Genomic DNA, 9,580 nt, shown 5'->3' on the forward strand with positions numbered 1-9,580 from the left:
CCGGCCGGCATCGCCCGCTCTTCCTCACCTCTGCGCTCCCCGCACCTGCGGAGGTTTGACTTGCTAGGGAGGAAAAAACCCCGCAAACTTCACTGAAACAGAGGGGAACCGCGGCGCGCCGGACCCCGTGCGGACTCCGAGAGCGGGATTAGCTCGGGGATGCTGGTGTGGGGTGATTTCCGTGAAGTAAAAATGAATATTAATTACAGAGGCTGAAGGGGAAGTATCGTGAGTCCTGGGGCTGGCGTAGAGTCAGCTCATTAGCAGAAGTGGTGTTTAGGCTTCCAGCAGTTGTCCTCGCACATTTGTCTTTACAAACAAAAGATACTTGTAAAGATCCTCGCGCACTTCAATAGAGGCCCACAAGCTTCCTTGTTAATTCGCTTTAAATATAAGCATTTCCGGGATATGTGAGCTTTTGCAGCCTAATGAGAGATTTTTTTGTGAACTATCTGAATAAAAATCTGAAACGGGCAGGATCAGCAGCCTGTGGAATCAGGGACTTAGCCATTATTCATTTTTTACTTCAATATTTGTGAACACCACACATACACTGAAACCTCCCCTACCTCCACCCCCAAAGTTTATAAGCTTAAGCCCAGACCAATGCAGTAGCCCAGGCCAGACTACTCCACCCAAAACAGGAAGCAAAGAACAATTATTTAACAATAAAAACCCCAAGAAGACTGAGCTTGTCCGGAGATCCCAAACCCCAGCCCCACTGCCGCTTTCCCACCACAGCTGCTCACATAAAGACACAAGTAGGGCTCAGAAAATGAGTTCTGCCCAGTTGGCTGCCCTGCCACCAAAAGAAAAGTTCCTCTTAGCCTTGCAGCAACTTCACTTGACCCAGTTCAACTCACTAAATCAGCAGAAAACTCACCTGGCAGCAAAAGACAGCATTTCCTTCATCTTTAACAAGCCAAGGGGGATCACTGAGGAGTCAGAGAAGCAGCAAAGCCATTGCTGAGCCGGTCTGGGATGAGCAGACCTTGCAGATGGTGCAGGACCATCCCCTTCAGCTGCCAGTTGTTCTTACACTTGCTCGGCCACCCAGTGACCCCTTCTTCTCAATTCCACCTGTGTAAATCCAGATTAAATCCCCCAGCTGAACCCGAGGCTGAAATTTCTTCCCCTACCTTCTCTGAAAGCAAAAGTCATTTTGATTCAGATGGAGCCTTCTTGTGTTTCTCTCCCATACAAAAGTGATGAGAGCAGGGATTTCAACCCCTGTGGCACCCAGGTGCTTTACAGGTACACTGTAAATATTTGAATGGCAATGTGCACTTTGCAAACCAGCTCACACCTCAGCATCATTCGTAAGCACACAGGTGAATGAAGACCTCTCTTCTCTTGCTTCCCCCTTCCCTCATGCCTCTTAACCATCCAGATTACCTCCTGGAGGAAGGAAAGGAAGCAGAAGGAAGTTAAACATGAGGGCAGTGCTGCTCAGCATCCGAGGTGTTGCCCTGGCCGGGTATTTCCCCCCACCACCATTAGACGAGTCACAGAGATTCTAGCAGAGAATCTCGTTTGCTTATGCAGGAGTCTGACAGACTTGAGAGCCCAGGAGCTTCTGTGCTAATGCAGAATTCAGTAACATTTGTTACAGTGCACAATCATATTTGAAAAGTGGTGCTTTTAATTAGAGAAAAATTTAATTTCTACTTCAAAATTTGGTGGATGATTTTAATAAGAGAGTAGGAATTACAAGCGAAAGTGTCGAGACTCCACTGATCAAATATTTACATATAATTTAAATGACTCTGCCATTTACTTAATCTTAAAATTCAGAGTGAAAGAACAGAATTGCCACTGTTTGTTTAGGTATGGCTACATTCACTAAGCTCATGCCTTAAGCCTCTACTTAATCTGTTTTACTACTCAGAATAATTGCAAACAGGGCCATAACTTCTATTACATCCCTTCCTTCTCTTCTAAAGAACAGTTAATCACGGAAAGAACGTGCAGAAGCATTCACAAAGTTCTGATTTTTCTTTTTCAATGGGGAGCTGTACTGAGAATTTGTTCAAGGATCAATGTGCATTTTATATGAATGCAATTAAAGTTGTGAATATCATTCCCCAAAGCCCCAAATTAAGTTTTCCTAATCCATCATCTCCTGTGAGTATTGAAATGGATGGAAATGTTATTGATTTCAGGGGAAGCAGGTGCAGCTCCTTCGTGCGCTGGTCCATCTCAGGCCATCTGCACCTAGATGAGTGTGATGTGTACACTAAAGATCTGTACCTCAATACCACCCACAATCTGCCGCACAAGGAAAAGATATTAATTCCACGTGGCATTGCGGGAAATTATAGCCAGGAGCGTCTCACACACATTAATTAATTTACATTTACTGCAAGTTGTGTTCACAACACAGACACAAACAATCCAAACCAGCCATGCTGCAAATCATTTGCAGATGAAAGGCTGGTGCCCAGAACCTGCTGTTGTCCCCGTGTCCAGGTATCCATCCCACTCCTCATTAATTTGGGGAATGCTGGGTGACCACACTGCCCATCGATTTCATTTGTGGCTCTGAGCGCTCAGCACTTCTCCACATTAAGCCTGAGGATGCAGGAGATGAGACAGTGAATGGCCACAAAAGCTGTTTTGGCTGAAGGGGCATGCTCAGCAACATACCACAGAGCCTGCAGCAAAAACGGGGATAGAGAATTATTCTTATTCACCTGCTCCCAGCACAGTTCAGCCTTGCTCTTTCAGCAATCCTCTGTGTTGTTCCCTTCCCCAGGCACCTTGGGAATGCCACACACGTGGCGGGAATCTTCCTGACATACCCTTAAGGTGCACTTACCCCAGGTACATGAGAAAGCTGGCAGAGAGGTCTGCCGTATTAATGCTGTAGTTAAAAGTGACACCACAGTCTCAGAACCAGCGAGGCTGGAAAAGCCCTCCAAGATCAACAACCCAAATTCACTTCTACTTATTTTTCAAACACTCCCAAATGTGGTGACCACCACCTCCCTGGGCAACCTTTCCAGTGCTTGACCATTCTTTTGGTGAAGGAATTTTTCCTAATATCCAACCTGAGCCTCCCCTGGCCCAGCCTGAGGCCGTTTCCCCTTGTCCTGTCCCTGTTCCCTGGCAGCAGAGCCCGACCCCCCCTGGCTGTCCCCTCCTGTCAGGAGTTGTGCAGAGCCACAAGGTTCCCCCTGAGCCTCCTTTTCTCCAGGCTGAGCCCCTTTCCCAGCTCCCTCAGCCCCTCCTGGGGCTCCAGCCCCTTCCCCAGCTCCGTTCCCTGCCTGGACATGATCCAGCCCCTCCTGGGCTCTCTGGCTGAACTGACACAGGATTTGAGGTCCCTCAGCAGTGCCCACAGATGCTGAATTAAAATGTGATGTCATGGCTATCTTTTCATAACTTTTGAGAGCCTGACACTGCAACTCAAGCAATTCATAATACAAGATAACCATTGTAAGGAAGAGAGGACTGCTGTATTCCAGTCTTTTCTTCATGTGAGAACAAGCAGAAAGAGAAATCTCAACAGTTCCCAGTCACCTTCCACCAGCTGTGTTCACACAAGCAACTGTATCTCCTGCCAAAGAGAGGAGAGCTTTATCTTGTCTGAGAAGCAGAGTACCAAGGTTATTTTTTTGTTCACTTACTAGAATCAGACAACATTTCATTACATATCCAGTGTAGCCCAAATCCTTTCTCAGTGTTCCCTGAGGAGGCCAGGTCCCTGCCAGTGCCACCTGCCATAGTCCACAGTGGCACAGCAGCCAGGCTACACGATATATGTTTTGACAAACTGCCAGCATCTTGCTAAGAAATCAGGTGCTAAAAAGGGAAATGAGTGAGTTTACATCTCAGCCAAAACTGAACAGAATTTCATAGAGTAAGAAGTGCTTTTCTCTGTTTCTAGAGGTGTTTTTCCCTGCTAAGTTTCAAAGACTCATAGAAAACAATGTGGGTTCTTCAGCCTCTAAAAAACGTGGTATGAGTTTCTCACCAGGGTAAATCCTAATAATCTGAAATAAACACACTCTGCTCAGAAAGCATCATGGCTTGAACCATAAGAAAATGAGACTGGATAACAGCAAACATAGAGCCTCTTGTACCAGGAAGAACATATTTATGACTCTTAACAAGCACAGCACACAGTTCAACTTTTCCAAATTGGGATATTGCACAGAAGAAAGATTTGGAAAGTTCATCTTACATGGGATGCATTTCACTTGGAGCTTCTGATTCCTCTCCCAGAAAAAGGGCTGATTTACACCACTGACCATTACTTCTCCATAGAGCCTGGAAATTGTTGCAGCAGACCTCTTGTTAGAAGGCAGAGATGAGCTGAGACACAGACTTCTTGTTAAACACCGCATGAAAAGGGTCCTGGTTTATTCCTCTTCACAGCTCAGCCATGCTGACTCCAACCATTCACTGACTCTGGCTGCAGCAAGCTCCTACTGTAGGTTTCCCTTGCAGCCTCTGACTGCTGGTTATTTCCTGCTGAACTCTGCCTGCAGGCATCAGTGTGCAGACTCTGACTGCAGGCTTTTACCTGGATAGACTGTGGCTACAGGCATCAGTGTGCAGACTCTGAAAGCAGGTTTTTACCTGGCTAGACTGTGAGTACAGATTCCAACAAATGGCTCTAACTGCAGCCTCACAGCAGAGGTTCCCTCCTTCATGCTCCTCAAGGTTCCTCTTCCATGATGATCCTTTCCTCACCAGCCACTCCCCTCTTTTATCACACTCATCTTTATTGGATACAGCTGTCACTCATCACGGGTGAGGCTGTATTGAGTAATTAACACAGCTGTTGCTTATCAGGGGTGAGGTCACCTGGATTCCCTTCTCCTACAGGAAACAGCTGTCAGAATCAGGTGGACTTTTTGGAGAGTTGACTCTAATAAGAATTCTGTTTGCACACACAGAAAATCCTGAAGAGCTGAACATCTCTGACTGGTACTACAGCTAATAACAGCTAAGGATAACTAGCAGCTCCCAGAACACACTCAGCAGCTTTTGTTACAACTTAGTTGTGAAGACATCCATCAAGACTGATTACACCTCACCAATAACTAAATTACAAAACTAAAACACGAATGAAGCGTGAGCACAATAGCAACAATTCAAATGCCTCTGTGTTCTCCAAAGTCAATAAAAGTTTTGTCCTTGCATCGTTTCACTCAGTTAGGAACTTTTCTGTATCTGTGGTTTATAGACACCTTTGAATAGCTTTTTTAATTACCTGCTCACAAATAAAACAAAGAACTTGGGAAAATATTAACCCTTGTTTATTTAATATTTTGAAATTTGCCTTTAGGGTCTTAGAATACCATCTAGAAACTCTCATGTTCCACTACTCAGGTAACAATTTCCCTGCACATAGCAGGAGGTTGAAATAAAATGATTTTTTAGGTCCCTTTTAACCAAAACCATTGTGTATTTCTGTGATTTCATATTTATTTTGATTTCTCTGTAAGAACACCCAAAGGGAGGTAGACTGAGGTTGGGGAAGGAATCCACATTCATGTCTACCCCATCTTTAAATACAGCACAAGTTCTCTGGATTGTGACACATGAACAATAATGAATGCAAATTTAAAATGTGCATTTTCACTCAACCAGTGAGAATTTACTTCAGTGTAACTAAAATATCATTGCTTCTCATAATCAGAAGGGTCCTATACAAACAGGAAAGAGAGGATTTAGCTCACTATAATCATAGAATCATAGAGAGGTTTGGGCTGGAAGGGTCCCAACATCCCTGCCATGGGCAGGGACATTTTCCACTAGCCCAGGCTGCTCCAAGCCCTGTCTAACCTGGCTTTGGACATTTCCAGGGATCCAGGGGCAGCCACAGATTCTCTGGGCACCCTGTAGGACAAAAGTCTTTTGAAATAGGACAAAAAATGTCGACCCACTCTTGTCCAGTTCCATGTGAAGCCATCTGTGTTCGGTTTCTAGTTAAGGAATTGTACATAAAACCCTACTATGGTGTCAGGATGGCAGCGATCTGCATTCCCGTATTCCCTAGGCACACTTCAGCATGGGAATGCAGTGCCTGGTGCTGGGAAAACCTGGAGCAGTATCAGATCCTCTGTGTGCCAAACAAGATTGAAGCTAAGGAATCTCTGAGGTAGGAGAAGAAATCCCAGAGTGCCTGGGTGGGTGTTGTGGAGTGCACATCTGGCACCATCCAGCACAGAGCCCTCACCCCCAACACAGCAGAGAGCACAACCGGAATAAAGTCAAGGTTTAACTCTGCTGGAATTTCTGTATCGGGTTTCCTCGCTCTTGGGGTCAAATCTTGGCTAGATCCAGACCTCAGTGCGTTGCCCCGATAATGGACTGAAGGTAAAAGAGAGAGGCGCTCTTTTTCTTCCTCGGGACCACGGTCCCACAGGTTTATTGCGGAACTCCCAGTCCAGGAGGAACAGAAAGAGGAGGAGACTCTTTTTGCAGGGATTTTTAAACTCGGGGGGAGGGGGGAAGAGGCAGGGAGAGGAACCACAACCAATGGGAAACAATCGGAGGGGGCATAGGGAGGGATCGACTAGAGGATACCAACGTTGGAACCCAGAGGGGTTACAGAACATACCATGTGCAAAATATAATAAACTATATTTGTGTGCAAATGTGATAAGCCACCTGGTGCAATATAATATCAGAAATGAACTAACTATTTAGTGCACTACAACATTTCTGGTCTAAAAGAGGGCTGAAAGTCAGGGAAGTGACTTTTCCAGATGTGAAACACAGAGCTATAAAAGGTCTAACAGATACAGGACAAGTCTTTGAGGTGGACGAAGGAGAACCCCATTAAAGATGAAATGCTTTTCAAAAATATCCCACTAAAGACCTCATCAAAGAGACTTTGCCAGTAGCTGTAAATGTCACACAACAACTTCTAGGTGGCTGTTGAGGACAAGAAGGGGACACTGCCTTAGCCACTGGCAGAAGTAACAGAGGAAATTTGCAATTTACAATTGCAAATGGATTCCTGCCAGCCCCATACAGTTAATAACCTTTACTCTGAGCAAAGTGTAACATTTAATGTTCGAAATGGTGAGTGTTGCTCCTCTGCAGACTTCTTCCCATAACCTGAGGGAGAGCAGCCGTTGGTACTTATCACATCCCTCCCAAATATGCCAGCTACTCCAGTCCACTCCAGCCATTCTTTAACTGCACCCCCTGAGTGTCTTCCATGATTACATCTCAGTTACTGAATGATGACCACCCTTGACAGAGACACTGGAAAGACAACCCATTAGAGACTGATGGTCAGTTTGGTGCTAATCTGTGTTTGCATCACTATTGAACAAGCAATAGTCCCACTGAAGTTACACTTGATTTATGTGGGCACCACGGAGATAAGAGCCCAAACAAAAATCTAAAAAGGCCATTTATTTTTCTTAATCGGGAGAAACACAGATGGGATTTTAGGTAGATAAAACAACTTAAACAATGAATTAATTTTTGAAACTAGTTTTTACTGCCCGAAGAATCTTTTATCATCACCACTGACAACTGACTATGTCCCTGAAGGACCTTTCTTCAATAATCTTCTTAAACTAACTCATTGTCATTGTCCCTAAGGCCTACAGAGCTGGCAGGTCCTTGGGTATTTGCAGCAGAAGATGGATTTTCAACGCCATGAGATTGACCTTTGAAGACTTATATGAGGTATTGATGGGTTACAAAGCTGGACTGACCAAAAGAATTGAGCAAATCCTGACTAACTCAAGTGTTAGCATCTTGCCAATGCAGTGAGATGCTTGGACAAACTCAATTTTTATCATCAGCTCATCCCATCTCAGGTCAGTTTGGACTGGCAGGTATTGTTAGGGAACAGCTGTTCCCATGCATTTCTTTTACTGACAAATTAGCTGGAAAATCTGCCTCTGTTTGGCACAGAGAAAACAATATTTACACAGAGCATGAGGCCTTCTGTACCTTACAGGGCTTAGGAGCCTAAAAATGCAGTCCTCTCTTTATCTACCTATATGCATCATCTACATCTGACAAGTAAGTGTTGATGGGAGCCGGGAGATCTTTTTGATGTGTTTGCAATGAAATCAGACTGAATACCCCAAATTTCAGCCTTAGTAAGACATTACATGTCTGATTAAACTCAGCAAGGTGGTGTAATTATTGTCATAATTTCTGGTCACTCCTCATTAAGGAAAGAGCAGGCAATGAATCTTATCACAGATATAATGAAGGAAGAATGGCAGGCTGGAAATATTTAGTGAAAAGAAGAGGCAAATACAGGGAAAACAAAGATATAGAAGCTAATGAATGGCATGAAAACAGAATGAGTCATTACAAGGTACCATTCTCGTAGCAAGGGATGGCTGGAAGCAATTCATGAGAAAGTGGTATGAGAGAAAAACATTCTATACAACAAAATCAGCCCAAAGATCTCACAGCTGAAAGACATTCCTGAAAAGAAGTCCTGAAAAATTTCAGTGATTCAGTGGCCAGTTCTTTTGCTCAGGTTACATTTCCATGGGAATGGAGACACACAAGATCATGACAAAACTGCAGACATGAGGACACAGTTCTGCAGGCTCCAGGATGAAATAACCCATGTACCTCCAAGCAGCAGGTGGAGAGTGGATAAATCACCCAGAGCAGGGCTTTCTGCATCGCTCTTAAAGGCATCTGAGCCAGCAAACTGCCTGAGACAGAGTGCTGGGCAAGTGTTAGTTTGGTGTCATCACATCCCCCAACTTTTGATAATTTGAGCCCAAAATGAGAAGTACGTGAACTGTGATATAAAACCAGGCATATTCACTGGGAAACTTCCCCCCCATGTTATTATACTTCATGGGTAAAGCATGCTACTCTATTTATTTTTGAAATTAAGCAGAACATTTACACTGTGCCAACGAAATATCCCCCACTGCAATGCTAAATGACGAGTGCAGCACCAGCCCAAAATTAAGTAGGGAGTGTGATGAGGCCTAGAAGCTGGGTAATTGGGAAGAATCACTCAAAATCAGAGAAACAAGTCAATTAAAAAAACCCCAAAACACAATAGGGATTCAAAATTTAGAGAAACACGTTATCATCAAAAGTGCTCTACTGCACTGGTAAGCTCTTCATTAATTGACTGTTTTGTTAAGGTTCATTAAAAGCTGGTGTTGTGGCCAATAAATCTGGTTGTACAGCTAGAATTCTGTTTTGTTTCAAGAGCTGGAAATTTCAGCCCAGAACAGATTCTTTTCAGCCTGTGATGCCTGGAATTGTGTTCATTGCTTTCAGTCATCAGCTATTTTTGTGGGTTTTATTTCAGTTATTTTAATCACTAAGAACTGTATTCATGCTCTACACACTGGAAATATCTGTACAACATTCCTGTAACCTGCTGGGGCCACAGAGATCACAAATACAGCCTCTCTGTTTGGAGCATTTAGCTCACATTACAGTAATTTAACATCGGTTTATTTCCTGTTCTCATCCCAGTTTGGCAGCTCTGTCTCTAGAACATCAAACACTTTGTAGAACCCACTATGTTTCACTCTGTGTTGTAATGTGAAGTTCTTGTCTATTCAGAAATGGGATGCTTTATTAGGAGGAGCAAACCCTGTCAACTTTAGCA

General features: G+C 44.1%; 1 long non-coding RNA gene across 2 annotated transcripts; it reads right to left on the reverse strand.

Moving 5' to 3' along the window:
- On the reverse strand, positions 1-4,673 carry LOC120755954 (uncharacterized). Of its 2 annotated transcripts, none has more exons than XR_005701949.1 (3): positions 4,187-4,673; positions 884-1,398; positions 1-487 (listed from the first exon to the last, which is right to left on the reverse strand). It is a non-coding gene; the product is annotated as an uncharacterized LOC120755954 (long non-coding RNA). The 2 variants fall into 2 exon arrangements; XR_009208085.1 differs by lacking the exon at positions 1-487 and having other exon boundaries at positions 622-1,080; positions 1,307-1,398.
- Positions 4,674-9,580: the final 4,907 nt, after the last annotated feature.

Source organism: Hirundo rustica, chromosome 8 (assembly GCF_015227805.2).
Source record: "Hirundo rustica isolate bHirRus1 chromosome 8, bHirRus1.pri.v3, whole genome shotgun sequence".
In the NCBI taxonomy this organism is placed as follows: domain Eukaryota; kingdom Metazoa; phylum Chordata; class Aves; order Passeriformes; family Hirundinidae; genus Hirundo; species Hirundo rustica.